Source organism: Pleurodeles waltl, unplaced genomic scaffold (genome assembly GCF_031143425.1).
Source record: "Pleurodeles waltl isolate 20211129_DDA unplaced genomic scaffold, aPleWal1.hap1.20221129 scaffold_54, whole genome shotgun sequence".
In the NCBI taxonomy this organism is placed as follows: Eukaryota; Metazoa; Chordata; class Amphibia; order Caudata; family Salamandridae; genus Pleurodeles; species Pleurodeles waltl.
In genome coordinates, this window is record NW_027150248.1 from 1,764,269 (window position 1) to 1,788,178 (window position 23,910).

General features: G+C 49.1%; 1 protein-coding gene across 3 annotated transcripts in view; it reads left to right on the forward strand.

Moving 5' to 3' along the window:
- LOC138278707 (CD5 antigen-like) overlaps positions 1-23,910 on the forward strand; it is a 450,781-nt gene that overhangs the window by 41,166 nt on the left and 385,705 nt on the right. The gene's annotated exons all lie outside the window — the stretch shown is intronic.

Consider the following 23,910-nt stretch of genomic DNA (forward strand, 5'->3'; position numbering starts at 1 on the left):
AGACACAAACCAGCAATGCAACAACGATGGATTTCCAGTCGAGGGTACCTGTGAAACAAGAGGACCAAGTCCAAAAGTCACAAGCAAGTCGGAGATGGGCAGATCCCCAGGAAATGCCAGCTGTGGGTGCAAAGAAGCTGCTACTGGACCGGAGAAACTTAGGATTCTGCAGGAACGACAAGGGCTAAAGACTTCCCCTTTGGAGGATGGATCCCCCACGCCGTGGAAAGTCATGCAGAAGTGTTTCCTGTGGAAATACAGCCAACAAGCCTTGCTAGCTGCAAATCATGCGGTAAGGGTTTTTGCATGCTGCTGTGGCCCAGGAGGGACCAGGATGTTGCCAATTGCGTCTGGGCACAAAGAAGGCGTCGAGCAAGGCAAGGAGCCCTCTCAGAAGCAGGCAGCACACGCAGAAGTGCCAGAACAGGCACTTCGAAGAAGAGTGAAACAGTGCTCACCCGAAGTTGCACAAAGGAGTCCCACGCCGCCGGAGGACAACTTAGAAAGTCATGCAATGCAGGTTAGAGTGCCGTGGACCCAGGCTTGGCTGTGCACAAAGGATTTCTGCCAGAAGTGCACAGAGGCCGGAGTAGCTGCAAAAGACGCAGTTCCCAGCAATACAGTCTGGCGTGGGGAGGCAAGGACTTACCTCCACCAAACTTGGACTGAAGAGTCACTGGACTGTGGGAGTCAATTGGACAGAGTTGCTGAGTTCCAGGGACCACGCTCGTTGTGCTGAGAGGAGACCCAGAGTACCGGTAATGCAGTTCTTTGGTGCCTGCGGTTGCAGGGGGAAGATTCAGTCGACCCACGGGAGATTTCTTCGGAGCTTCTAGTGCAGAGAGGAAGCAGACTACCCCCACAGCATGCACCACCAGGAAAACAGTCGAGAAGGCGGCAGGATCAGCGTTACAGAGTTGCAGTAGTGGTCTTAGCTACTTTGTTGCAGTTTTGCAGGCTTCCAGCGCGGTCAGCAGTCGATTCCTTGGCAGAAGGTGAAGAGAGAGATGCAGAGGAACTCTGATGAGCTCTTGCATTCGTTATCTAAGGAAATCCCCAAAGCAGAGACCTTAAATAGCCAGAAAAGAGGGTTTGGCTACTTAGGAGAGAGGATAGCCTAGCAACACCTGAAGGAGCCTATCAGAAGGAGTCTCTGATGTCACCTGCTGGCCCTGGCCACTCAGAGCAGTCCAGTGTGCCAGCAGCACCTCTGTTTCCAAGATGGCAGAGGTCTGGAGCACACTGGAGGAGCTCTGGGCACCTCCCAGGGGAGGTGCAGGTCAGGGGAGTGGTCACTCCCCTTCCCTTTGTCCAGTTTCGCGCCAGAGCAGGGCTGAGGGGTACCTGAACCTGTGTAGACTGGCTTATGCAGAAATGGGCACCATCTGTGCCCATGAAAGCATTTCCAGAGGCTGGGGGAGGCTACTCCTCCCCTGCCTTAACACCTTTTTCCAAAGGGAGAGGGTGTAACACCCTCTCTCTGAGGAAGTCCTTTGTTCTGCCATCCTGGGCCAAGCCTGGCTGGACCCCAGGAGGGTAGAAACCTGTCTGAGGGGTTGGCAGCAGCAGCAGCTGCAGTGAAACCCCTGAAAAGGCAGTTTGGCAGTACACGGTTCTGAGCTACAGACCCGTGGGATCATGGGATTGTGCCAACAATGCCAGGATGGCATAGAAGGGGCAATTCCATGATCTTAGACATGTTACATGGCCATATTCGGAGTTACCATTGTGAAGCTACACATAGGTATTGACCTATGCGTAGTGCACGTGTGTAATGGTGTCCCCGCACTCACAAAGTCCGGGGAATTTGCCCTGAACAATGTGGGAGCACCTTGGCTAGTGCCAGGGTGCCCACACACTAAGTAACTTTGCACCTAACCTTTACTAAGTAAAGGTTAGACATGTAGGTGACTTATAAGTTACTTAAGTGCAGTGAAAATGGCTGTGAAATAATGTGTGCATCATTTCACTCAGGCTGCAGTGGCAGGCCTGTGTAAGAATTGTCAGAGCTCCCTATGGGTGGCAAAAGAAATGCTGCAGCCCATAGGGATCTCCTGGAACCCCAAAACCTTGAGTACCTCAGTACCATATACTAGGGAATTATAAGGGTGTTCCAGTATGCCAATGTGAATTGGTGAAATTGGTCACTAGCCTGTTAGTGACAATTTGGAAAGAAATGAGAGAGCATAACCACTGAGGTTCTGGATACCAGAGCCTCAGTGAGACAGTTAGTCATAACACAGGTAACACAGTCAGGCACACTTATGAGCACTGGGGCCCTGGCTGGCAGGGTCCCAGTGACACATACAACTAAAACAACCTATATACAGTGAAAAATGGGGGTAACATGCCAGGCAAGATTGTACTTTCCTACACAACCCCCCCCCAAATGAAGGACAATAAGACTAGTCATTACCTGATGGGTCTTCATTGTCTAAGTGGAAATATCTGGAGAGTCCATCTGCATTGGAGTGGGTACTCCCATGTCTATGTTCCACTGTATAGTCCATTCCCTGAAGAGATATGGACCACCTCAACAATTTAGGATTTTCACCTTTCATTTGTTTTAGCCAAAGTAGAGGTTTGTGGTCTGTCTGAACAATGAAGTGAGTGCAGGTATGGCCTCAACGTTTTCAGTGCCCAGACCACAGCAAAGGCTGTTTGGATGATCCCCTGAAGTGGTGCAATCTGTTCCCCACCAACCAGGTGTCCCAGATAAACCACCTTCTCCTGCCCTATCTGGCACTTTGAAGCCTTGATAGTGAGGCCTGCCTTTTGCAGGGCCTCCAAAACTTTCCATAGGTGGACCAGGTGATCATCCCAGCTGGAGCTAAAGACAGCTATATTGTCCAAATATGCTGCACTGAAAGCTTCCAGCCCTTGCAGGACTGTGTTCACCAGCCTCTGAAAAGTGGCAGGTGCATTTTTCAATCCAAAAGGCATTACTGTGAATTGGTAATGGCCTCCAATGGTTGAAAATGCAGTTTTAGCTTTAGCATCTTCTGATAATTTGATCTGCCAATTCCCTGCAGTCAAATCAAAAGTGCTTAGATACTTGGCAGATGCCAGTGTATCTATGAGCTCATCTGCCCTGGGTATAGGGTGAGCATCAGTTTTGGTTACCTGGTTGAGACCTCTGTAGTCTACACAAAACCGCATTTCCTTCTTTCCATCTTTGGAATGAGGTTTTGGTACAAGTACCACAGGAGAAGCCCATGGACTTTCAGAGTGCTCAACCACTCCCAGTTCTAACATTTTCTGCACCTCTTGCTTTATGCAGTCTCTGACATGGTCAGGCTGCCTATTGATCTTACTTTTGAAAGGCAAGCTGTCTCCAGTATCTATAGTGTGCTCACACCAAGAAGTGGTACCTGGCACAGTAGAGAAGAGTTCAGAAAACTGACCCAGGAGATTTATGCAGTGGTCTTTCTGCTCAGCAGTAAGACAATCTGCTACTACAACACCTTCCACTAGAGCATCTTGTTCTGTGGAAGAGAATAGATCAGGGAGAGGATCACTGTCTTCTTCTTGTCCCTCATCAGTTGCCATGACCAGGGTGAGATCAGCCCTGTCATATTAGGGTTTCAGGCGATTGACATGGAGCACCCTAAGGGGACTCCTGGCAGTGCCTAAGTCAACTAAATAGGTGACTTCACCCTTCTTTTCAACAATTGTGTGGGGTCCACTCCATTTATCTTGGAGTGCTCTTGGGGCCACAGGCTCCAAGACCCACACTTTCTGCCCTGGTTGGTACTGAACCAAAACAGCCTTCTGGTCATGCCATTGCTTCTGGAGCTCTTGGCTGGCCTGAAGGTTTTTACTGGCCTTTTTCATGTACTCAGCCATCCTTGATCTGAGGCCAAGTACATAATGTACTATATCTTGCTTTGGAGCTTTTAAAGGTTGTTCCCAACTCTCCTTGACAAGTGTTAGTGGACCTCTCACAGGGTGTCCAAAAAGAAGTTCAAAGGGGCTGAAGCCCACTCCTTTCTGGGGTACCTCCCTGTAAGCAAAAAGGAGGCATGGTAAAAGGATATCCCATCTCCTGCGGAGTTTTTCAGGGAGTCCCATAATCATGCCTTTGAGAGTTTTATTACATCTCTCCACCAGTCCATTTGTTTGTGGATGATAGGGTGTAATGAACTTGTATGTCACACCACATTCCTTCCACATGGCCTTTAAGTAAGCAGACATGAAATTGCTTTCCCTGTCTGATACCACCTCTTTTGGGAAGCCCACCCTGGAAAAGATTCCCAGGAGGGCCTTTGCCACTGCAGGAGCTGTAGTGGTCCTTAGAGGAATTGCTTCAGGATATCTGGTGGCATGGTCCACTACCACCAAGATAAACCTACTGCCTGAAGCAGTAGGAGGGTCAAGGGGGCCAACTATGTCAACCCCTACCCTTTCAAGGGGATCCCCAACCACAGGCAGTGGAATAAGGGGTGCCTTTGGAGTGCCACCTGTTTTGCCACTGGCTTGACAGGTTTCACAGGACTTACAAAAATGTTTTGTGTCCTCAGACATTCTAGGCCAGTGAAACAAGGGAATAAGCCTGTCCCAAGTTTTCATTTGCCCCAAATGTCCAGCTAAGGGAATGTCGTGAGCAAGAGTTAGGAGGAACTTTCTGTACTCCTGAGGAATCGCCAATCTCCTGGCAGCTCCAGGTTTTGGATCCCTTGCTTCAGTGTGCAAGAGGTTGTCCTCCCAGTAAACTCTGTGAGAGTCACTGACATCCCCATTTGCTTGTTTGACAGCTTGCTGTCTTAGACCCTCTAGTGTGGGACAGGTCTGCTGTGCCACTCTCAGCTCCTCCCTGGCAGGCCCCCCTTCACCCAAAAGCTCAGCAGTGTCTGATTCCAGCTCCTCTGGTGTAGGTTTCTGCACAGGGTGGGAATTCTTCTTCCTCAGAAGTTGAATCCACTGTAGAGGGAGGGATAGTAGGTAGTGCTTTACGTCTACTTGCCCTAGCTCTAGGGAGCACTTGGTCCATTGTTCCAGGATCCAAGTCACCCTGTCCTTTTTGCTTTTTGGCCTGAGCCCTGGTCAAAGCAAAAATATTCCCTGGAATGCCCAGCATTGCTGACTGAGCCTCCAACTCCACTTCTGCCCAAGCTGATGTCTCTAAATCGTTCCCTAATAGACAGTCTACAGGTAAACCTGAGGCAACCACAACTTTCTTTGGGCCAGTAACCCCTCCCCAGTTGAGATTCACAACAGCCATGGGGTGGCTAAGGGTGTTGTTATGAGCATCGGTTACTTGGTACTGGTGACCAAGTAGGTGTTGTTCAGCGTGGACCAGTTTCTCTATTACCATTGTAACACTGGCACCAGTGTCCCTGTAGGCCTGAACCTCAACACCATTTATTAGGGGTAGTTGCTTGTGTGAGAAGGTAGCCTCTTTCTAGCCTTGTTACCCCCACTTTTGGCCTGTTTGTGAGTGTATGTCAGGGTGTTTGTCACTGTTTTCACTGTCTCACTGGGATCCTGATAGCCAGGCCTCAGTGCTCATAGTGAAAACACTATGTTTTCAGTATGGTTGTTATGTGTCACTGGGATCCTGCTGGTCAGGACCCCAGTGCTCATAGGTTTGTGGCCTATATGTATGTGTCACTGGGACCCTGTCACACAGGGCCCCAGTGCTCATAGGTGTGCATGTATATGTTCCCTGTGTGGTGCCTAACTGTCTCACTGAGGCTCTGCTAACCAGAACCTCAGTGGTTATGCTCTCTCATTACTTTCAAATTGTCACTAACAGGCTAGTGACCAATTTTACCAATTTACATTGGCTTACTGGAACACCCTTATAATTCCCTAGTATATGGTACTGAGGTACCCAGGGTATTGGGGTTCCAGGAGATCCCTATGGGCTGCAGCTTTTCTTTTGCCACCCATAGGGAGCTCTGACAATTCTTACACAGGCCTGCCACTGCAGCCTGAGTGAAATAACGTCCACGTTATTTCACAGCCATTTTACACTGCACTTAAGTAACTTATAAGTCACCTATATGTCTAGCCTTTACCTGGTAAAGGTTAGGTGCAAAGTTACTTAGTGTGAGGGCACCCTGGCACTAGCCAAGGTGCCCCCACATTGTTCAGAGCCAATTCCCTGAACTTTGTGAGTGCGGGGACACCATTACACGTGTGCACTACATATAGGTCACTACATATATGTAGCTTCACAATGGTAACTCCGAATATGGCCATGTAACATGTCTATGATCATGGAATTGCCCCCTCTATGCCATCCTGGCATAGTTGGCACAATCCCATGATCCCAGTGGTCTGTAGCACAGACCCTGGCACTGCCAACCTGCCCTTCCTGGGGTTTCACTGCAGCTGCTGCTGCTGCCAACCCCTCAGACAGGCATCTGCCCTCCTGGGGTCCAGCCAGGCCTGGCCCAGGATGGCAGAACAAAGAACTTCCTCTGAGAGAGGGTGTGACACCCTCTCCCTTTGGAAAATGGTGTGAAGGCAGGGGAGGAGTAGCCTCCCCCAGCCTCTGGAAATGCTTTGTTGGGCACAGATGTGCCCAATTCTGCATAAGCCAGTCTACACCGGTTCAGGGACCCCTTAGCCCCTGCTCTGGCGCGAAACTGGACAAAGGAAAGGGGAGTGACCACTCCCCTGACCTGCACCTCCCCTGGGAGGTGTCCAGAGCTCCTCCAGTGTGCTCCAGACCTCTGCCATCTTGGAAACAGAGGTGCTGCTGGCACACTGGACTGCTCTGAGTGGCCAGTGCCACCAGGTGACGTCAGAGACTCCTTGTGATAGGCTCCTTCAGGTGTTAGTAGCCTATCCTCTCTCCTAGGTAGCCAAACCCTCTTTTCTGGCTATTTAGGGTCTCTGTCTCTGGGGAAACTTTAGATAACGAATGCATGAGCTCAGCCGAGTTCCTCTGCATCTCTCTCTTCACCTTCTGATAAGGAATCGACCGCTGACCGCGCTGGAAGCCTGCAAACCTGCAACATAGTAGCAAAGACGACTACTGCAACTCTGTAACGCTGATCCTGCCGCCTTCTCGACTGTTTTCCTGCTTGTGCATGCTGTGGGGGTAGTCTGCCTCCTCTCTGCACCAGAAGCTCCGAAGAAATCTCCCGTGGGTCGACGGAATCTTCCCCCTGCAACCGCAGGCACCAAAAAGCTGCATCACCTGTCCCTTGGGTCTCCTCTCAGCACGACGAGCGAGGTCCCTCGAATCCAGCGACTCTGTCCAAGTGACCCCCACAGTCCAGTGACTCTTCAGCCCAAGTTTGGTGGAGGTAAGTCCTTGCCTCACCTCGCTGGGCTGCATTGCTGGGAACCGCGACTTTGCAGCTACTCCGGCCCCTGTGCACTTCCGGCGGAAATCCTTTGTGCACAGCCAAGCCTGGGTCCACGGCACTCTAACCTGCATTGCACGACTTTCTAAGTTGGTCTCCGGCGACGTGGGTCTCCTTTGTGCAACTTCGGCGAGCACCGTTTCACGCATCCTCGTAGTGCCTGTTTCTGGCACTTCTCCGGGTGCTACCTGCTTCAGTGAGGGCTCTTTGTCTTGCTCGACGTCCCCTCTCTCTTCAGGTCAAAATTGCGACCTCCTGGTCCCTCCTGGGCCCCGGCAGCGTCCAAAAACACCAAACGCACGATTTGCGCCTAGCAAGCCTTGTTGGCGTCCTTCCGGTGGGAAAACACTTTTGCACGACTCTCCAAGGGGAGAGGGATCCGTCCACCAAAGGGGAAGTCTCTAGCCCTTTTCGTTCCTGCAGAAACCTCAGCTTCTTCTGTCCAGTCGAAGCTTCTTTGCACCCGCAGCTGGCATTTCCTGGGCATTTGCCCATCTCCGACTTGCTTGTGACTTTTGGACTTGGTCCCCTTGTTCCACAGGTACCCTAGATTGGAAATCCACAGTTGTTGCATTGCTGGTTTGTGTCTTTCCTGCATTATTCTTCTAACACGACTATTTTGTCCTTAGGGGAACTTTGGTGCACTTTGCACTCACTTTTCAGGGTCTTGGGGAGGGTTATTTTGCTAACTCTCACTATTTTCTAATAGTCCCAGCGACCCTCTACAAGGTCACATAGGTTTGGGGTCCATTCGTGGTTCGCATTCCACTTTTGGAGTATATGGTTTGTGTTGCCCCTATCCCTATGTTTCCCCATTGCATCCTATTGTAACTATACATTGTTTGCACTGTTTTCTAAGACTATACTGCATATTTTTGCTATTGTGTATATATATCTTGTGTATATTTCCTATCCTCTCACTGAGGGTACACTCTAAGATACTTTGGCATATTGTCACAAAAATAAAGTACCTTTATTTTTAGTATAACTGTGGCCCAGGTATCCCTTATTAGTGTATTAGTGTATAGGGTGTCTAGCAGCTTAGGCTGATAGATAATGGTAGCTTAGCAGAGCAGCTTAGGCTGAACTAGGAGACGAGTGAAGCTCCTACAGTACCACTAGTGTCACTTGCACAATATCATAAGAAAACACAATACACAGGCATACTAAAAATAAAGGTACTTTATTTTTATGACAATATGCCAAAGTATCTCAATGAGTACCCTCAGTATGAGGATAGCAAATATACACAAGATATATGTACACAATACCAAAAATATGCAGTATAGTCTTAGAAAACAGTGCAAACAATGTATAGTTACAATAGGATGCAATGGGGACACATAGGGATAGGGGCAACACAAACCATATACTCCAAAAGTGGAATGCGAACCACGAATGGACCCCAAACCTATGTGACCTTGTAAAGGGTCGCTGGGACTGTAAGAAAACAGTGAGGGTTAGAAAAATATCCCAACCCAAGACCCTGAAAAGTGAGTGCAAAGTGCGCTAAAGTTCCCCAAAGAGCACAGAAGTCGTGATAGGGGAATTCTGTAGGAAAGACACAAACCAGCAATGCAACAATGATGGATTTACAGTTGAGGGTACCTGTGGAACAAGGGGACAAAGTCCAAAAGTCACAAGCAAGTCGGAGATGGGCAGATGCCCAGGAAATGCCAGCTGTGGGTGCAAAGAAGCTGCTACTAGGCAGTAGAAGCTGAGGATTCTGCAGGAACGACAAGGGCTAGAAACTTCCCCTTTAGAGGATGGATGTCGCACGTCGTGAAGAGTTGTGCAGAAGTGTTTTCCTGCCAAAAGACTGCCAACAAGCCTTGCTAGCTGCAAATTGTGCGGTTAGGTTTTTTGGATGCTGCTGTGGCCCAGGAGAGACCAGGATGTCGCCAATTGTGTCTGGGGACAGAGGGGGCATCGAGCAAGACAAGGAGTCCTCTCACAAGCAGGCAGCACCCACAGAAGTGCCAGAACAGGCACTACAAAGAGGAGTGAAACGGTGCTCACCCGAAGTTGCACAAAGGAGTCCAACGCCGCCGGAGGACAACTTAGAAAGTCGTGCAATGCAGGTTAGAGTGCCGTGGACCCAGGCTTGGCTGTGCACAAAGGATTTCCGCCGGAAGTGCACAGAGGCCGGAGTAGCTGCAAAAGACGCAGTTCCCAGCAATACAGTCTGGCGTGGGGAGGCAAGGACTTACCTCCACCAAACTTGGACTGAAGAGTCACTGGACTGTGCGAGTCATTTGGACAGAGTTGCTGGATTCAAGGGACCTCGCTCGTCGTGCTGAGAGGAGACCCTGGTAACCGGTGATGCAGTTCTTTGGTGCCTGCGGTTGCAGTGGGACGAATCCGTCGACCCACGGGAGATTTCTTTGGAGCTTCTAGTGCAGAGAGGAGGCAGACTACCCCCACAGCATGCACCACCAGGAAAACAGTTGAGAAGGCGGCAGGATCAGCGTTACAGAGTTGCAGTAGTCGTCTTTGCTACTTTGTTGCAGTTTTGCAGGCTTCCAGCACGGTCAGCAGTCGATTCCTTGGTAGAAGGTGAAGAGAGAGATGCAGAGGAACTCTGATGAGCTCTTGCATTCGTTATCTAAGGAATTCCCCAAAGCAGAGACCCTAAATAGCCAGAAAAGAGGGTTTGGCTACTTAGGAGAGAGGATAGGCTAGCAACACCTGAAGGAGCCTATCAGAAGGAGTCTCTGACGTCACCTGCTGGCCCTGGCCACTCAGAGCCGTCCAGTGTGCCAGCAGCACCTCTGTTTCCAAGATGGCAGAGGTCTGGAGCACAATGGAGGAGCTCTGGGCACCTCCCAGGGGAGGTGCAGGTCAGGGGAGTGGTCACTCCCCTTTCCTTTGTCCAGTTTCGCGCCAGAGCAGGGCTGAGGAGTCCCTGAACCAGTGTAGACTGGCTTATGCAGAAATGGGCACCATCTGTGCCCATGAAAGCACTTCCAGAGGCTGGGGGAGGCTACTCCTCCCCTGCCTTAACACCTTTTTCCAAAGGGAGAGGGTGTAACACCCTCTCTCTGAGGAAGTCCTTTGTTCTGCCATCCTGGCCAAGCCTGGCTGGACCCCAGGAGGGCAGAAACCTGTCTGAGGGGTTGGCAGCAGCAGCAGCTGCAGTGAAACCCCTGAAAAGGTAGTTTGGCAGTACCCGGGTCTGAGCTACAGACCCGTGGGATCATGGGATTGTGCCAACAATGCCAGGATGGCATAGAGGGGGCAATTCCATGATCTTAGACATGTTACATGGCCATATACTGAGTTACCATTGTGAAGCTACACATAGGTATTGACCTATGTGTAGTGCACATGTGTAATGGTGTCCCCGCACTCACAAAGTCCGGGGAATTTGCCTTGAACAATGTGGGAGCACCTTGGCTAGGGCCAGGGTGCCCACACACTAAGTAACTTTGCACTTAACCTTTACTAAGTAAAGGTTAGACATATAGGTGACTTATAAGTTACTTAAGTGCAGTGAAAATGGCTGTGAAATAATGTGTGCATTATTTCACTCAGGCTGCAGTGGCAGGCCTGTGTAAGAATTGTCAGAGCTGCCTATGGGTGGCAAAAGAAATGCGGCAGCCCATAGGGATCTCCTGGAACCCCAATACCCTGGGTACCTCAGTACCATATACTAGGGAATTATAAGGGTGTTCCAGTATGCCAATGTGAATTGGTGAAATTGGTCACTAGTCTGTTAGTGACAATTTGGAAAGAAATGAGAGAGCATAACCACTGAGGTTCTGGGTAGCAGAGCCTCAGTGAGACAGTTAGTCATAACACAGGTAAGACATTCAGGCACACTTATGAGCACTGGGGCCCTGGCTGGCAGGGTCCCAGTGACACATACAACTAAAACAACATATATACAGTGAAAAATGGGGGTAACATGCCAGGCAAGATGGTACTTTCCTACAGTCACTAAAATAAAGTACCTTTATTTTTCTAACACTGAGTATTTTCTTTCATGTGTGTGAGTACTGTGTGACCACAGTGGTATTGCATGAGCTTTGCATGTCTCCTAGTTAGGCTTGGGCTGCTCATCCACTCTGTAGGAAGGTAGCCTCTTTCTAGCCTTGTTACCCCCACTTTTGGCCTGTTTGTGAGTATATGTCAGGGTGTTTCTACTGTCTCACTGGGATCCTCCTTAGCCAGGGCCCAGTGCTCATAGTTAAAACCCTATGTTGTTAGTATGTTTGTTATGAGTCACTGGGACCCTGCTAGCCAGGACCCCAGTGCTCATAAGGTTGTGACCTATATGTATGTGTTCCCTGTGTGATGCCTAACTGCCTCACTGAGGCTCTGCTAACCAGAACCTCAGTGGTTATTGTAGGAGGCTGGACTGGCTTGTAGTGAGTACCAAGGGGTACTTGCACCTTGCACCAGGCCCAGTTATCCCTTATTAGTGTATAGGGTGTCTAGCAGCTTAGGCTGATAGATAATGGTAGCTTAGCAGAGCAGCTTAGGCTGAACTAGGAGACGTGTGAAGCTACTACAGTACCACAAGTGTCACTTGCACAATATCATAAGAAAACACAATACACAGATATTCTAAAAATAAAGGTACTTTATTTTTATGACAATATGCCAAAGTATCTCAGTGAGTACCCTCAGTATGAGGATAGCAATTATACACAAGTTATATGTACACAATACCAAAAATATGCAGTATAGTCTTAGAAAACAGTGCAAACAATGTATAGTTACAATAGGATGCAATGGGGACACATAGGGATAGGGGCAACACAAACCATATACTCCAAAAGTGGAATGTGAACCACGAATGGACCCCAAACCTATGTGACCTTGTAGAGGGTCGCTGGGACTATTAGAAAATAGTGAGAGTTAGAAAATTAGCCCTCCCCAAGACCCTGAAAAGTGAGTGCAAAGTGCACTAAAGTTCCCCAAAAGACAAAGAGTCGTGATAGAGGAATAATGCAGGAAAGACACCAACCAACAATGCAACAACTGTGGATTTCCAATCTAGGGTACCTGTGGAACAAGGGGACCAAGTCCAAAAGTCACAAGCAAGTCGGAGATGGGCAGATGCCCAAGAAATGCCAGCTGCGGGTGCAAAGAAGCTTCTACTGGACAGAAGAAGCTGCGTTTTCTGCAGGAACGAAAAGGGCTAGAGACTTCCCCTTTGGTGGACGGATCCCGCTCGCCTTGGAGAGTCGGGCACAAGTATTTTCCCGCCAAAAGAACGCCAACAAGCCTTGCTAGCTGCAAATCGTGCAGTTACCGTTTTCGGACGCTGCTGAAACCCAAAAGGGACCAAGAGGTCGCAAATTGGACCAGGAGAGAGAAGGGACGTCGAGCAAGACAAAGAGCCCTCTCTGAAGCCGGTAGCACCCGGAAAAGTGCCAGAAACAGGCACTATGAGGATGCGTGAAACAGTGCTCGCCGAAGTTGCACAAAGGAGTCCCACGTCGCCGGAGACCAACTTAGAAAGTCGTGCAATGCAGGTTAGAGTGCCGTGGACCCAGGCTTGGCTGTGCATGAAGGATTTCTGCCGGAAGTGCACAGGGGCCGGAGTAGTTGCAAAAGTCACGGTTCCCAGCAATGCAGTCTAGCGAGGTGAGGCAAGGACTTACCTCCACCAAACTTGGACTGAAGAGTCACTGGACTGTGGGAGTCACTTGGACAGAGTTGCTGGATTCGAGGGACCTCGCTCGTCGTGCTGAGAGGAGACCCAAGGGACCGGTAATGCAGCTTTTTGGTGCCTGCGGTTGCAGGGGGAAGATTCCGTCGACCCACGGGAGATTTCTTCGGAGCTTCTGGTGCAGAGAGGAGGCAGACTACCCCCATAGCATGCACAAGCAGGAAAACAGTCGAGAAGGCGGCAGGATCAGCGTTACAGAGTTGCAGTAGTCGTCTTAGTTACTATGTTGCAGTTTTGCAGGCTTCCAGCGTGGTCAGCAGTCGATTCCTTGGCAGAAGGTGAAGAGAGAGATGCAGAGGAAGTCTGATGAGCTCTTGCATTCGTTATCTAAAGTTTCCCCAGAGACAGAGACCCTAAATAGCCAGAAAAGAGGGTTTGGCTACCTAGGAGAGAGGATAGGCTAGCAACACCTGAGGGAGCCTATCAGAAGGAGTCTCTGACGTCACCTGATGGCACTGGCCACTCAGAGCAGTCCAGTGTGCCAGCAGCACCTCTGTTTCCAAGATGGCAGAGGTCTGGAGCACACTGGAGGAGCTCTGGACACCTCCCAGGGGAGGTGCAGGTCAGGGGAGTGGTCACTCCCCTTTCCTTTGTCCAGTTTCGTGCCAGAGCAGGGCTAAGGGGTCCCCTGAACCGGTGTAGACTGGCTTATGCAGAATTGGGCACATCTGTGCTCATGAAAGCATTTCCAGAGGCTGGGGGAGGCTACTCCTCCCCTGCCTTCACACCATTTTCCAAAGGGAGAGGGTGTAACACCCTCTCTCAGAGGAAGTCCTTTGTTCTGCCATCCTGGGACAAGTCTGGCTTGACCCCAGGGGGGCAGAAACCTGTCTGAGGGGTTGGCAGCAGCTGCAGTGAAACCCCTGAGAAGGCAGTTTGGCAGTACCAGGGTCTGTGCTACAGACCACTGGGATCATGGGATTGTGCCAACTATGCCAGGATGGCATAGAGGTGGCAATTCCATGATCATAGACATGTTACACGGCCATATTCGGAGTTACCATTGTGAAGCTACATATAGGTAGTGACCTATATGTAGTGCACGCGTGTAATGGTGTCCCCGCACTCACAAAGTCCGGGGAATTGGCCCTGAACAATGTGTGGGCACCTTGGCTAGTGCCAGGGTGCCCTCACACTAAGTAACTTTGCACCTAACCTTTACCAGGTAAAGGTTAGACATATAGGTGACTTATAAGTTACTTAAGTGCAGTGTAAAATGGCTGTGAAATAACGTGGACGTTATTTCACTCAGGCTGCAGTGGCAGGCCTGTGTAAGAATTGTCAGAGCTCCCTATGGGTGGCAAAAGAAATGCTGCAGCCCATAGGGATCTCCTGGAACCCCAATACCCTGGGTACCTCAGTACCATATACTAGGGAATTATAAGGGTGTTCCAGTAAGCCAATGTAAATTGGTAAAATTGGTCACTAGCCTGTCAGTGACAATTTGAAAGAAATGAGAGAGCATAACCACTGAGGTTCTGGTTAGCAGAGCCTCAGTGAGACAGTTAGGCACCACACAGGGAACACATACATATAGGCCACAAACTTATGAGCACTGGGGTCCTGACTAGCAGGGTCCCAGTGACATATAACAAACATACTGAAAACATAGGGTTTTCACTATGAGCACTGGGCCCTGGCTAGCAGGATCCCAGTGAGACAGTGAAAACACCCTGACATACACTCACAAACAGGCCAAAAGTGGGGGTAACAAGGCTAGAAAGAGGCTACTTTCTCACACAACCCCCCCCCAAACGAAGGACAATAAGGCTAACCTTGGCCAGTTGAGACTTTATTGTCTAAGTGGTGATAAGTAGAGAGTAGCTCTGCAATAGACTGGTTACTCCCTTTATCATCCACTATATGGTTACTTCCCTGTGGGGATGTACACCACCCTGTTTGAAGTTTTTTAGCTAAGCAACAATGTGAAGATGTATTTTCAGAGTTTCTATCAATAAGTTTTAGTTTAGAGCAGTGGGAATTGTCCACTGAACCTATTTGTAGTGATGGAAATGCCAGACAGGGATGCTGTCTCAGAAAAGCCATAGCTGGGCAACAACTTTGTCCATATGGCTGGAAGAGAGAACAGGGATGCTGTTTCTCTTGAGTTGGAGCAGGGCAGGGATGCTGTCCTATGAGCTCCACACTAGGGCAGGGATGCTGTCCTAAGTGTTGTGAGGCAGTGCAGGGTTTCTGCACTAAAGTTTCTCTGGGAGGGTTGGAGGGATGCTCCATGTTAACTAAAATGGTGCTCTTTTTCTCACCAATGTTAGTTATCCCACAGAGAGGTACTTCTACCTCAGGGAGTCCAGCTTTGCCAACTGATGATTCCTTTGGAACAGGTGCCACCCCAGGAGAGGTTTCTCCCACCACAGGAATGGTATCCTGAATGGTAGGGTGGTTAGGGGATACTGTGATACCCTTCTTACCTGTTGATGGAGAGGGATCCTGAGTTTTCAGGCCTTCTCTCCTTTGCTTTTTCATTTCAGTAGAAATGAGAGGGAACAATTCCTCAGGGATGCCCAGCATGGCTGCATGGGCATAAAACTCTACATCAGCCCAACCTGAGGCCTCTAGGTCATTACCTAAGAGACAGTCTACAGGTAAGCTAGGTGATACCACCACCTGCTTAGGGCCAGTAACTCCACCCCAACTAAACTGAATTATAGCTAAGGGAAGAAACTTAGTGGAGTTATGGACATCAATAATCTTATACTGTTGTCCAATGATGTGTTGTTCAGGATGCACTAGGTTTTCAGTCACCAAAGTGATACTGGCACCTGTGTCCCTATAGGCCAAGGCCTCAACACCATTTATTGAAACTGTCTGCCTGTACTTATCCATTGTAAGGGTACAAGCAGCCAGTGTGGCAAGGCCAATGCCACTAGGTGTGACAGAAACTGTCTTGGGACTGACTACCCCAGTTTCTACTATGGACCCATAAGTGAACCCAACTACACCCTTAACTTGACTGTTGCCAGCAGTCCCACCAATAGTACCACTACTGCTAGGGGCACTAGAGCTTGATGTATTAGTGGTGGTAGGCTCAGGGGGTTTACCTGGACAGGACTTATCCCCTGGCCTATGGCCTCTATTTTTACACACAAAGCACCAAGGCTTTTTAAATTGTGTAGGTTGAGAAGAAGAGGAAACATTTGTTTTATCCCCACCCCCTGAAGAGTGTTTAAGATTTGAAGTGGGATCTTTGGTTTTACCCTTATCCCCATGCTTATCTTGAGATTTTTCACCATCTTTCTTCTTATTGTTCTCTTTGTCACACCCTGTATGAACTTTTCTGTTCACCCTTGTTCTGACCCATTTGTCTGCCTTCTTTCCCAATTCTTGGGGAGAGGTCAGATCAGAGTCCACTAAGTACTGGTGCAACAAATCAGACACACAATTATTAAGAATATGCTCTCTCAGGATCAAGTTATACAGGCTGTCATAATCAGTAACTTTACTGCCATGTAACCACCCCTCCAAGGCCTTCACTGAATGGTCAATGAAATCAACCCAGTCTTGTGAAGACTCCTTTTTGGTCTCTCTGAACTTTATCCTGTATTGTTCAGTGGTTAAGCCATAACCATCCAGGAGTGCATTCTTAAGAACATGGAAATTATTGGCATCACTTTCTTTCACAGTAAGGAGCCTATCCCTACCTTTTCCACTAAATGATAGCCATAGGATAGCAGCCCACTGTCTTTGAGGGACATCCTGTACAACACAGGCCCTCTCAAGTGCAGCAAACCACTTGTTAATGTCATCCCCCTCCTTATAAGGGGGAACTATCTTGTGCAGATTCCTGGAATCATGCTCTTTTGCAGGATGACTATGGGGAATACTGCTGCTGCCACCATGGGTTTCTAACCCAATTTCTGTCTTTCCTTCTCTACTTCTAAGGATTGTCTATCTAAATCCAGCTGTTGCTGTTTAAGCTTCAGTCTGGATTGCTCCACTCTCAATCTATTGAGCTCCCTTTCTAACAATCTGTCATCAGGGTGGGTGGGAGGGACATTCCTAGATACAGAGGTATGATGGGAATGAACAGAAGGAGACCTGTCCTTTACAGAGGGCACCCTAACAGCTTGGCTGACAGTGTAATGTGAGAGAACATCATCTGTATGATGTGACTCCACCTCAGTACCAACTATGCTAGACTGTCTTGTAATGGGAAGGCTAAGAAGTTTCTTTCCTGAACCTTTACCTGGGGGAGTCCCTGGATCAGATTGGGAACCATTAGCTACTTTTTCAACAGATGGGGCACTTTTAGCCTTATCTTGTTCTCTAAGCATGTTAAGTAACAGTTCCAAGGAAGGATTCTTCCCTACACTCAAACCTCTCTCTATGCAGAGACTCCTTGCTCCTTTCCAGCTAAGGTGATCATATGCAATCTTAGACAGGTCAACATTTTGGCCTGTGCCAGACATTTTTAGAGAGAGTTAAAGTGATAGAAAAAGAGAAAAAAGTTTTTAGAACTTTTTAGAAAGACAGAAAAAAACTTTTTAAACTTTTAAGAACTTTTTGAACGTTTAGAAGTACTTTTCAGCACTTTAGAAAAGAGTGAAAAGAGGAAATGCAAAACTTTTTAGCAATGTGTACACACACTGAACTTGTTTTGTATATTTTTCTCTTATGAGAAGTACAATGAGAAGAGTGGTAAGTAGTCTCAAAGCACTTATCCCACCGCTGCACAACCAATGTAGGAGGCTGGACTGGCTTTTAGTGAGTACCAAGGGGTACTTGCACCTTGCACCAGGCCCAGTTATCCCTTATTAGTGTATAGGGTGTCTAGCAGCTTAGGCTGATAGATAATGGTAGCTTAGCAGAGCAGCTTAGGCTGAACTAGGAGACGTGTGAAGCTACTACAGTACCACAAGTGTCACTTGCACAATATCATAAGAAAACACAATACACAGATATACTAAAAATAAAGGTACTTTATTTTTATGACAATATGCCAAAGTATCTCAGTGAGTACCCTCAGTATGAGGATAGCAATTATACACAAGTTATATGTACACAATACCAAAAATATGCAGTATAGTCTTAGAAAACAGTGCAAACAATGTATAGTTACAATAGGATGCAATAGGGACACATAGGGATAGGGGCAACACAAACCATATACTCCAAAAATGGAATGTGAACCACGAATGGACCCCAAACTTATGTGACCTTGTAGAGGGTCGCTGGGACTATTAGAAAATAGTGAGAGTTAGAAAATTAGCCCTCCCCAAGACCCTGAAAAGTGAGTGCAAAGTGCACTAAAGTTCCCCAAAAGACAAAGAGTCGTGATAGAGGAATAATGCAGGAAAGACACCAACCAACAATGCAACAACTGTGGATTTCCAATCTAGGGTACCTGTGGAACAAGGGGACCAAGTCCAAAAGTCACAAGCAAGTCGGAGATGGGCAGATGCCCAGGAAATGCCAGCTGCGGGTGCAAAGAAGCTTCTACTGGACAGAAGAAGCTGTGGTTTCTGCAGGAACGAAAAGGGCTAGAGACTTCCCCTTTGGTGGACGGATCTCTCTCGCCGTGGAGAGTTGTGCAAAAGTGTTTTCCCACCGAAAGAATGCCAACAAGCCTTGCTAGCTGCAAATCGTGCAGTTTGCATTTTCGGACGCTGCTGAAGCCCAGAAGGGACCAAGAGGTCGCAAATTGGACCAGGAGAGAGAAGGAACGTCGAGCAAGACAAGGAGCCCTCTCTGAAGCAGGTAGCACCTAGAGAAATGCCAGAAACAGGCACTACGAGGATGCGTGAAACGGTGCTCGCCGAAGTTGCACAAAGGAGTCCCACTTCGCCGGACACCAACTTAGAAAGTCGTGCAATGCAGGTTAGAGTGCCGTGGACCCAGGCTTGGCTGTGCATGAAGGATTTCCACCGGAAGTGCACAGGGGCCGGAGTAGTTGCAAAAGTTGCGGTTCCCAGCAATGCAGTCTAGCGAGGTGAGGCAAGGACTTACCTCCACCAAACTTGGACTGAAGAGTCACTGGACTGTGGGAGTCACTTGGACAGAGTTGCTGGATTCGAGGGACCTCGCTCGTTGTGCTGAGAGGAGACCCAAGGGACCGGTAATGCAGCTTTTTGGTGCCTGCGGTTACAGGGGGGAGATTCCGTCGACCCACGGGAGATTTCTTCGGAGCTTCTGGTGCAGAGAGGAGGCAGACTACCCCCACAGCATGCACAAGCAGGAAAACAGTCGAGAAGGCGGCAGGATCAGCGTTACAGAGTTGCAGTAGTCGTCTTAGCTACTATGTTGCAGTTTTGCAGGCTTCCAGCGCGGTCAGCAGTCGATTCCTTGGCAGAAGGTGAAGAGAGAGATGCAGAGGAACTCTGATGAGCTCTTGCATTCGTTATCTAAAGCTTCCCCAGAGACAGAGACCCTAAATAGCCAGAAAAGAGGGTTTGGCTACCTAGGAGAGAGGATAGGCTAGCAACACCTGAGGGAGCCTATCAGAAGGAGTCTCTGACGTCACCTGGTGGCACTGGCCACTCAGAGCAGTCCAGTGTGCCAGCAGCACCTCTGTTTCCAAGATGGCAGAGGTCTGGAGCACACTGGAGGAGCTCTGGACACCTCCCAGGGGAGGTGCAGGTCCCCTTTCCTTTGTCCAGTTTCGTGCCAGAGCAGGGCTAAGGGGTCCCCTGAACCGGTGTAGACTGGCTTATGCAGAATTGGGCACATCTGTGCTCATGAAAGCATTTCCAGAGGCTGGGGGAGGCTACTCCTCCCCTGCCTTCACACCATTTTCCAAAGGGAGAGGGTGTAACACCCTCTCTCAGAGGAAGTCCTTTGTTCTGCCATCCTGGGACAAGCCTGGCTTGACCCCAGGGGGGCAGAAACCTGTCTGAGGGGTTGGCAGCAGCAGCAGCTGCAGTGAAACCCCTGAAAAGGCAGTTTGGCAGTACCAGGGTCTGTGCTACAGACCACTGGGATCATGGGATTGTGCCAACTATGCCAGGATGGCATAGAGGTGGCAATTCCATGATCATAGACATGTTACATGGCCATATTCGGAGTTACCATTGTGAAGCTACATATAGGTAGTGACCTATATGTAGTGCACGCGTGTAATGGTGTCCCCGCACTCACAAAGTCCGGGGAATTGGCCCTGAACAATGTGGGGGCACCTTGGCTAGTGCCAGGGTGCCCTCACACTAAGTAACTTTGCACCTAACCTTTACCAGGTTAAGGTTAGAGATATAGGTGACTTATAAGTTACTTAAGTGCAGTGTAAAATGGCTGTGAAATAACGTGGACGTTATTTCACTCAGGCTGCAGTGGCAGGCCTGTGTAAGAATTGTCAGAGCTCCCTATGGGTGGCAAAAGAAATGCTGCAGCCCATAGGGATCTCCTGGAACCCCAATACCCTGGGTACCTCAGTACCATATACTAGGGAATTATAAGGGTGTTCCAGTAAGCCAATGTAAATTGGTAAAATTGTTCACTAGCCTGTTAGTGACAATTTGAAAGAAATGAGAGAGCATAACCACTGAGGTTCTGGTTAGCAGAGCCTCAGTGAGACAGTTAGGCACCACACAGGGAACACATACATATAGGCCACAAACTTATGAGCACTGGGGTCCTGACTAGCAGGGTCCCAGTGACACATAACAAACATACTGAAAACATAGGGTTTTCACTATGAGCACTGGGCCCTGGCTAGCAGGATCCCAGTGAGACAGTGAAAACACCCTGACATACACTCACAAACAGGCCAAAAGTGGGGGTAACAAGGCTAGAAAGAGGCTACTTTCTCACAGTTATGCTCTCTCTTGACAAATTGTCACTAACAGGCTAGTTAGCACCATGCAAACGGCTTCCTACATCTGGCACCAAATGTGGAGGTGACCCTGCAGAAAGGGCCAAGTTCAATATGGGGTTATCATATCCATCCCATTCCATTGGTTAAGTTTCTTCTCCACTTGAAAAGTATTTTTTAAAGTGCGGCCCCCACTCTTCTTGTCAACATACTTACTTTCTCTTGCTTTCCTCTCAATGCCACTCTAATGTGTGTGACAGCAGTTTAAGTCCTGTGAATATCCCAACCCCTCTCCTTGACTTTCGTTTTTAAAAGTTCTTTGTCAGAAAGTCCTACAATTTAATGTTTTGTGTTGCGCATTTTGATACTTTATTTGCATAATTCTTGTATCGTCTTGCCTGATGCACTGAAAATGTTTGATTGGAAATGGAAGAATCGGGTAAAATCCTCTGCCCAGGACAACTTGACCCAGAACAATAGCTGCTGATGCGTTAATAAAACTCAAATGTGTAAATGTGGCAGATTTTCAACCACTGACAAGGACAAGGTACAATCTTGGAGAGAAGCCAGAATATCCATCCGCCAGCCTCAGACCACTGTCTGCCCAAGAATGCATGGGAAGTCAGTGTGTGAATGAAATCTACTTGTCACCACTGAAGTCCCACTGAGTGCTGGATTATGCCACAAATCCTGGGAGACTAATCTGTTGTGTGGTTGTTTCCCATCATGTGCTTTCTACTCAATTATATGTAACGAGATTGAGGTGTGAACACTTTAGAGGCATTTATTAACAAAGAACAGGATGATGGTGTAGGAAAGTACCATCTTGCCTGGCATGTTACCCCCATTTTTCACTGTATATATGTTGTTTTAGTTGTATGTGTCACTGGGACCCTGGTAACCCAGGGCCCCAGTGCTCATAAGTGTGCCTGAATGTGTTACCTGTGTAGTGACTAACTGTCTCACTGAGGCTCTGCTAATCAGAACCTCAGTGGTTATGCTCTCTCATTTCTTTCCAAATTGTCACTGACAGGCTAGTGACCATTTTTACCAATTTACATTGGCTTACTGGAACACCCTTATAATTCCCTAGTATATGGTACTGAGGTACCCAGGGTATTGGGGTTCCAGGAGATCCCTATGGGCTGCAGCATTTCTTTTGCCACCCATAGGGAGCTCTGACAATTCTTACACAGGCCTGCCACTGCAGCCTGAGTGAAATAACGTCCACGTTATTTCACAGCCATTTTACACTGCACTTAAGTAACTTATAAGTCACCTATATGTCTAACCTTTACCTGGTAAAGGTTAGGTGCAAAGTTACTTAGTGTGAGGGCACCCTGGACCTAGCCAAGGTGCACCCACATTGTTCAGAGCCAATTCCCTGAACTTTGTGAGTGCGGGGACACCATTACACGCGTGCACTACATATAGGTCACTACCTATATGTAGCTTCACAATGGTAACTCCGAATATGGCCATGTAACATGTCTATGATCATGGAATTGCCCCCTCTATACCATCCTGGCATAGTTGGCACAATCCCATGATCCCAGTGGTCTGTAGCACAGACCCTGGTACTGCCAAACTGCCCTTCCTCGGGTTTCACTGCAGCTGCTGCTGCTGCCAACCCCTCAGACAGGCAGCTGCCCTCCTGGGGTCCAGCCAGGCCTGGCCCAGGATGGCAGAACAAAGAACTTCCTCTGAGAGAGGGTGTGACACCCTCTCCCTTTGGAAAATGGTGTGAAGGCAGGGGAGGAGTAGCCTCCCCCAGCCTCTGGAAATGCTTTGTTGGGCACAGAGGTGCCCAATTCTGCATAAGCCAGTCTACACCGGTTCAGGGACCCCTTAGCCCCTGCTCTGGCGCGAAACTGGACAAAGGAAAGGGGAGTGACCACTCCCCTGACCTGCACCTCCCCTGGGAGATGTCCAGAGCTCCTCCAGTGTGCTCCAGACCTCTGCCATCTTGGAAACAGAGGTGCTGCTGGCACACTGGACTGCTCTGAGTGGCCAGTGCCACCAGGTGACGTCAGAGACTCCTGCTGATAGGCTCCTTCAGGTGTTAGTAGCCTATCCTCTCTCCTAAGTAGCCAAACCCTCTTTTCTGGCTATTTAGGGTCTCTGTCTCTGGGGAAACTTTAGATAACGAATGCATGAGCTCAGCCGAGTTCCTCTGCATCTCTCTCTTCACCTTCTGATAAGGAATCGACCGCTGACCGCGCTGGAAGCCTGCAAACCTGCAACATAGTAGCAAAGACGACTACTGCAACTCTGTAACGCTGATCCTGCCGCCTTCTCGACTGTTTTCCTGCTTGTGCATGCTGTGGGGGTAGCCTGCCTCCTCTCTGCACCAGAAGCTCCGAAGAAATCTCCTGTGGGTCGACGGAATCTTCCCCCTGCAACCGCAGGCACCAAAAAGCTGCATTACCGGTCCCTTGGGTCTCCTCTCAGCACGACGAGCGAGGTCCCTCGAATCCAGCGTCTCTGTCCAAGTGACCCCCACAGTCCAGTGACTCTTCAGCCCAAGTTTGGTGGAGGTAAGTCCTTGCCTCACCTCGCTGGGCTGCATTGCTGGGAACCGTGACTTTGCAAGCTACTCCGGCCCCTGTGCACTTCCGGTGGAAATCCTTTGTGCACAGCCAAGCCTGGGTCCACGGCACTCTAACCTGCATTGCACGACTTTCTAAGTTGGTCTCCGGCGACGTGGGACTCCTTTGTGCAACTTCGGCGAGCACCGTTTCACGCATCCTCGTAGTGCCTGTTTTTGGCACTTCCCCGGGAGCTACCTGCTTCAGTGAGGGCTCTTTGTCTTGCTCTACGTCCCCTCTCTCTTCAGGTCCAATTTGCGACCTCCTGGTCCCTCCTGGGCCCCAGCAGCATCCAAAAACGCCAAACGCACGATTTGTGACTAGCAAGGCTTGTTGGCATCCTTCCGGCGGGAAAACACTTCTGCACGACTCTCCAAGGCGAGAGGGATCCGTCCACCGAAGGGGAAGTCTCTAGCCCTTTTCGTTCCTGCAGAAACCTCAGCTTCTTCTGTCCAGTCGAAGCTTCTTTGCACCCGCAGCTGGCATTTCCTGGGCCTCTGCCCATCTCCGACTTGCTTGTGACTTTTGGACTTGGTCCCCTTGTTCCACAGGTACCCTAGA